Source organism: Adiantum capillus-veneris, chromosome 23 (genome assembly GCF_014529385.1).
Source record: "Adiantum capillus-veneris isolate H3 chromosome 23, ASM1452938v2, whole genome shotgun sequence".
Taxonomy (NCBI): Eukaryota; Viridiplantae; Streptophyta; class Polypodiopsida; order Polypodiales; family Pteridaceae; genus Adiantum; species Adiantum capillus-veneris.
Window position 1 is genome coordinate 65194768 of NC_140953.1, and position 6793 is coordinate 65201560.

The window sequence follows — 6793 nt, forward strand, 5'->3', positions numbered from 1 at the left end:
GTATCACTGCTAGATGGCTTCTCATTTTAACTTGGAGTAGATGCTGTTAGGGAATTGCTTTCGTTGTCAAGTATTGATGGGTTTTTGATAGCATGCATTCACTGGTGTGTGTGATACTAATGCCATATGCCCTGTCATACCTTTGTGGGTACATTAGCGGTTGGATAATGCCTATAAGCTCAAAAATTATTAAAACTTCAGCTTTGACAAACAAAAGAGGATGGAAGGCAGTAGTAACGGTGGCTTGATAGGATGTTTTTGGCAAGTCAAGTGGTGGCAAGCAAAGAGGAAGCAAACAGCTTTGGGGCAAGTGGGCGAGTAGACTGAAGGGGGATAGTTTTGTGAGCTGAGGGGCCGTGGTAAGGCTCGCTGAAGAGGGCTCATGACTCTAGTCAGTGAGAACGTCAGAGATGATGGTGACCCGTGGGTGCAGGACAAAGTCCATGTTGAAGGGCTCTAATCACAGAGGAGATCCCAAGCCCAATTTTGGAGGATGCTGATCTTAAGCGGTTGAAAGAGCAGCATCTCAATGCATGCTGACAGCTGAGTTACATGTGAGAAGCTTTGCAAATGTGATTTAGCAGGACAAGGTAAGATCAAAGAGGAAGGATCTTAGTATGCACTTGGTTTGTTTTCCTCTCAACGTGGTTGGCGATTGTTGTAGTTTCATGTTGTGAGATTGTTTTTTTTTCCCTAGTTGGTGTGTGCTTGTAAGCCCCCATGGCCAAGAGCTTGAGTCGACAATTTAGAGGCTGTCTTACAAGTTGAGATTGCAAGTGTTTTGTTTGCATCTATTGAAAGTTCAAACTGGCAGAGAGGCCTAGCTATAGATGTGCCCCGTCTCGGCTTTGTTCTGTCATGTTTTTGGTGCCTTCCCACTGAGGACATTGGACTCAAGTACCTTCAGTTTTGGTGAGTCAGATAGAGAAGTGCAAACATGGTTAATCTCAGTGGTGCTTTGTTTCGGATGAATGATGCCATGCAGGGGTTGTAGTTAAATTGCCTATCAGAGTTGTACATGCATTGCATGAGTTTTTGTGCTCTAAAGCGGCAACTTGAGCTTCTTGAGGATGTGGTTTTAGATGCAAAGCAAGAGAAATTCTTATTCATTGGCACTCTTCTAGGACTCTTGGGCATTGAGGTTGCTTGCACGGATCTATTGGGTGTGAAGAGCATTGTTGACTTCTTGAAGCAGAACAGATGCTTTAAGCATGTAGATTAGTCTTGTGCTTCTTTGTGGGCTACACATGAGAGCTCTTCTGTTCCTTATGATGATTTTAGTAGTGCTGATGAGGTTGAGTCAGATGCATCTATTGAGTTTTTGTCTCTCGATAATTTTGAGCTTCATGCGGAGTCATCTGCAAGCATTACCATGAAAGAGGAAAGCCTTGCGTGCATGTGTGTCAATGATGTGGTTAGTTTGGATCCATGTTTGGATGATTGTAAAGATGAGGGCTTGTCAAGCTCTTTGTACTGGAGTTATTTACCTTTGGATGATTTTGGTTGTACTGTCGATGACATGCATGTTGACATTCTAGATGATGTCTTCTTTCCTCCATCTGATGCGTTGTCTTGGTATCCAGATGATTTGTGGGTATGTGGGCCCATTTGGGATGCTGATTTAGGTAGTGACTATGTTTGTGGCAGTAATTTGCCTACATATGATTCTCTTGATTGTGATCAAAGGGTAGCATGCAGCCAAAGAGATGATTATGGGACTTGTGTAGCTGATGATGATCTGGATGACTGGGGATTTGATGAGCCAGATGTTTTCATGGATGAATCACTACTTGTTAATGTGGAGAAAGCTCAAAAGAAGATTTCCATTATGTGGGAATGTCGGTCTCTCTATAATGAGAATGCTAATATGGAGAAGCATGTCGATGCCATGCATGGTAGCTGGACAGCTTCAGTTACTTTCGATGTATTTGATGGAAGTTTAAATGATGTTGTCCCTCTACTTGGTTTTGATGTAAAGTGTTCAATCTATATAATGGGAAATTGTGTCTTGCTGATCGGTAAGTTTTGTTACACTGTGTGGGATCCTGGTGGCAATCTGCATTTGTTTCGAGAGGCTTTGAGCTTCCCTTTTGATCCAGGAGGTCCATGATACTGAATAATTTGTTTGTACAGTGTACAAAGTTTGTATTGAGGTGTTTGAGTTGAGTTTTTTCATTGACCAGTGATTGCCTCACATGAAAAGGTACAGCTATTTCTGTGCAGCTTAATGGAGATGGATCAGACCACTGGACATTATATTTTTAATAGCTTTTGTTGCCTTCTATAGTAAGTGTGGGGCTCTTGTTAAGGCAGAGAGGATTTTTCATGTGCTTCCTCTTTGGAATTACATATCCTAGCCAGTTCTTATTAGAAGCTACATTGGGCAAGGGCTTGCTAAGAAGGTCTTCATGATGTGAAGAACATGTTTAGCATAGTTGAAGAAAGGGATGCATTTTCATGGTCTGTTTTGATGTCTACATATGTACAGCATGACGACCTGAGCAAGATGGCAATCCCACTTCATCATCAAAGTTACAAGAAGGCGTCCTCCATAGTTTTGGGGATCGCACAGGAGGGTTTTACTATGATGTGGGTGTTGAACACTCTGAGCACGGGTTTCATTTTGGATATAAAGAGATACCCTTCGTGGCCAGTTTACAGGGAACAACGAGTCTCTACTCTCACATTGGTAGGGGTAGGCCAAAGAGAAGAAGGTAGTGCTACAGAGTCTTGGTAGTGTTGGATGATGCGTGAATTGAAGCTCTATCAGAGAACAAGGAAGTTTCTATTTTGTGGTTTAAGAAGGACCTGCGGCCTGATGATGATGTAGGCCTCTCCTTAGTTGCAGCCTACTAGGCCCTCCTTCTAGTTTACATCTTTGATCCATACCTGCTTCATGGTTGGTCACTTGAGATGCTTGAGGAGTTAGTGGAAGCTGTAGCTGAATTGAAGCCTATTTTGCAAGGGGTAGGTTCAGATTTAATAATCAGGCGTGGAAGTGTGAAAGCTGAACTTATTGCCTTGGCAGGAAGGTAAGTGCCACATCCATCATTGTTAAAGAAGAAATGGAACATGAGTGGCAGGAAGCTGTATTTTCTGTTGCGGATGACACTCTGAAAGACATTGGAAAGGGTTGCTTGCGAATGCTGGCTGCAGCTAGTAAGGAGGATAGTAGAATGAGAGGCTGGCCTGTTCGAACATGGTCTTGGTGAAGCTTCCTCATTGAGTACATAACAGTGGGCGAGCATGGTTTGTCAGTAAGCACTGAGGAGATTTAAACGCATGAAAGGTGAGCAAATTTTACTTGATGCAGTGACTTTGGTTTGAATCTGGAAATTGTGTGGCACTGTAGGAGCAACTAAAAAGGGTGTAGAAATTATACTGAAATTAATCAGATAGGGGTGCTGATACCATGCTAAGTAGTGTCTTGGTAGACATGTCTACCAAATGCGGTTTACTTGTGAAGGCACAAGAGGTGTTTGAAAAGCTTTCTGATAAGAATATAGTGTCTTCAAGTGTTCTCGTCATAGGGTATTTTGAGCATAACCATGCCAAGGAAGCACTCAACTGCTTTGAACGCATTAAGAAGCAGGTGTTACTCTTAATGCAGTCACTTTTGCTTGCATCTTTAAAGCCTCTTATAGCATAAGAGATGCAAAGAAAGGCAGATAAATGCATGAGCATATTATCAAGAATGGCCTGTTGAAGAAAGAGAATTTCATTTGTAGTGCATCGGGAGTTCTTGCTGCTGAGCATGAATGCTCTAGCAGACTGGGGGTTTGGCAAGCTATGTCAGGCGTTTTTTGGAAAAAAAATTCGTGATTTTCTTTCATGATTAGATGTCGACAATCAGGTGTATCACTGCTCGATGGATTCTCATTTTAACTTGGAGTAGATGCTGTTAGGGAATTGCTTTCATTATCAAGTATTGATGGGTTTTTGATAGCATGCATTCACTGGTGTGTGTGATACTAATGCCATACGCCCGGTCATACCTTTGTGGGTACATTAGCGGTTGGCTAATGCCTAGAAGCTCAAAAATTATTAAAACTTCAGCTTTGACAAACAAAAGAGGATGGAAGGCAGTAGTAACGGTGGCTTGATAGGACGTTTTTGGCAAGTCAGGTGGTGGTAAGCAGAGAGGAAGCAAATAGCTTTGGGGCAAGTGGGCGAGTAGACAGAAGGGGAATAGTTTTGTGAGCTGAGGGGCCGTGGTAAGGCTCGCTGAAGAGGGCTCATGATTCTAGTCAGTGAGAACGTCAGAGATGATGGCGACCCCTGGGTGCAGGACAACGTCCATGTTGAAGGGCTCTGATCACAGAGGAGATCCCAAGCCCAATTTTGGAGGATGCTGATCTTAAGCGGTTGAAAGAGCAGCATCTCAATGCATGGTGACAACTGAGTTACATGTGAGAAGCTTTGCAAATGTGATTTAGCAGGACAAGGTAAGATCAAAGAGGAAGGATCTTAGTATGCACTTGGTTTGTTTTCCTCTCAACTTGGTTGGCGATTTTTGTAGTTTCATGCTGTGAGATTGTTTTTTTTTCCCTAGTTGGTGTGTGCTTGTAAGCCCCCATGGCCAAGATCTTGAGCCGACAATTTTGAGGCGGTCTTACAAGTTGAGATTGCAATTGTTTGTTTGCATCTATTGAAAGTTCAAACTGGCAGAGAGGCCTAGCTATAGAGGTGCCCCGTCTCGACTTTCTTCTGTCAACGTCTATCTTTGAACAAATTAATAGTATGTCCTTGAAAGATAATTGCTGGATCATATTGGAATAACCAATGCTAACCAAGAATCATGTCATAACATGATAGAGCCATGACTTAAAAATCCAATTGGTTTGTATAATTTTGAATACCTAATTTCAGTTGTTGAACTATCTCATCACAAGTTAAAATTGATCCATCTGCTAATTCCACATCATATAAATGAGATGTCTTCTAAGTTGGTAAGCCAAGCTGTTGAACTATTCGAGTGATGATGAAATTATTCGAGCATCCATTGTCTACCAAAACATTGATGAAGTGACCATTGAGTGTTCCAAGAAGGCTCAAAAAACTTGCTTTGAGAGAGGCTCCAAAACTGAAGAATTGGACTTAATATGCTTCATAAGAATAGTTGTATCCCCTAAGACATGAACTGTATTGACCATAGATCTTCCTTTATTTTGAGCAAAATATTGTTGTTTAGAACTCAATGATGTTTATGTGTTGGATTTTTTTTTGAATTAAATGGATTTGGTTTCTTTGGACATTGATACCATCTATGGTCACCATCACAAATTGTACATAGTCTATCCTTCTTTGAAGTCGAAGAAGCATTTGACGAAGAGCCTTGTTGAGCATTGGAACACCAATCTTGAGAAAATCATGTCCTTTACCACAATCAAGTGCAGCATTTGAAGAAGATCTGCTTTGATATTGTCGATCTTGAGAGTAGAATCTTGGAGTTGAATAAGGCTATGTTGCATGCTGTCTGAACTGAGATTGTTGTTGTTTTACTGGCTATAGCTTTCTCTGCGATCATGCTCTAAAAAGTGAGTGCTGCTTGAAGATATGGCACCAAGGAGAAAATTTTGTGTAGGGTGCCAATTATCGCCAAGATGCTCCACATAGGCTATTGCGCCATCCAAGGTGGTAGGGTCGTATTTGTGCACATTGTCCTTCAGGGTTGGTTCACGCCTCTCAATGAAACTGTGTAGTTTATCAAAGGGACTGAGATCCTCTATCTCCAAAATTAATCTCTCAAACTCTATGATGTACGTGATCAAGGAACTTGTCTAGCTGAGGCCGCGAAGAGAGGATCGGCTATGAAAAGACGCATCATTTGGGGAGGGGTGCGATCCTTGGAGAGTTGGTGTCTCCTGTTGGTTCAATGCCTTATTACGTAAAGGGGCACCAACAAATGGGTACATCCCAATGAAAGGGCATGCTAAGGGGCAAGAGCACAACGATCCCAAAATTCATCGGGTACACCCCATACACAACCATATTGTTGTCTTTTATTTATATAATTGGAGCAGAATAAATTTAAGTTGCATCATGCTCGTTTGGGTGTGTATACCACCTTTCTTCTACTTATATACAATGCTGGAAAAGGGGGGGAGAGGGTAGCGGTGAGGGTGAGAGGCTCACAACCTTTGGGTCTCGAGAAAAAAGTTGATATGATACCACTTTGAGGACTAGTGGTGCTAATCCTACAATTAAGATTAAAACTTCATACTCAAGATTAAATTGAGACTCAAGAGATTGAATGTGTGTTTGATTGCTTGAATGAATTCTTGAAAACTGAGTACAATAGGCTCCTTATATAGCAAACGAAGAGACACAAATAAAAGACACGTCTCATGGTGTAGGAAGGCGTTGTAGCACGACCTAATCGCAACCCAGACAAAATTATCAAATCCGTGGATCGGCAACCCGGCTAGGGCATGGAAGCACGACCATAGGATGAATGGAATAGAGGATTCAAGAGATCATCTCTCCAATGCAAGTAGAGATTAGGCATGGCAAGACTAACTCCTACACACATTGAGCCCACCAAAAGTCCGACTTTCCATAGACTAGAAATCCCAAGCGCACTAATGATAAGCACACACTAATTACCACATGTCAATTACGGCACTTCATCAATAGCTACACACGAGGTGAATGGTGCTAGAGCTTCATAAAACCTATCTACACACAAGAAAAGAATAGGGCACACACACAAATTACAAGATTAAGACCCAACTTAATCAACTTAATTTGTGATGCTAAATATCGCAAATCAATTGCTCGTAGAGAGATAAGA

General features: G+C 41.8%; 1 pseudogene; it reads left to right on the plus strand.

Moving 5' to 3' along the window:
* Positions 1–2422: 2422 nt before the first annotated feature.
* On the plus strand, positions 2423–3212 carry LOC147427889 (uncharacterized; annotated as a pseudogene).
* Positions 3213–6793: the final 3581 nt, after the last annotated feature.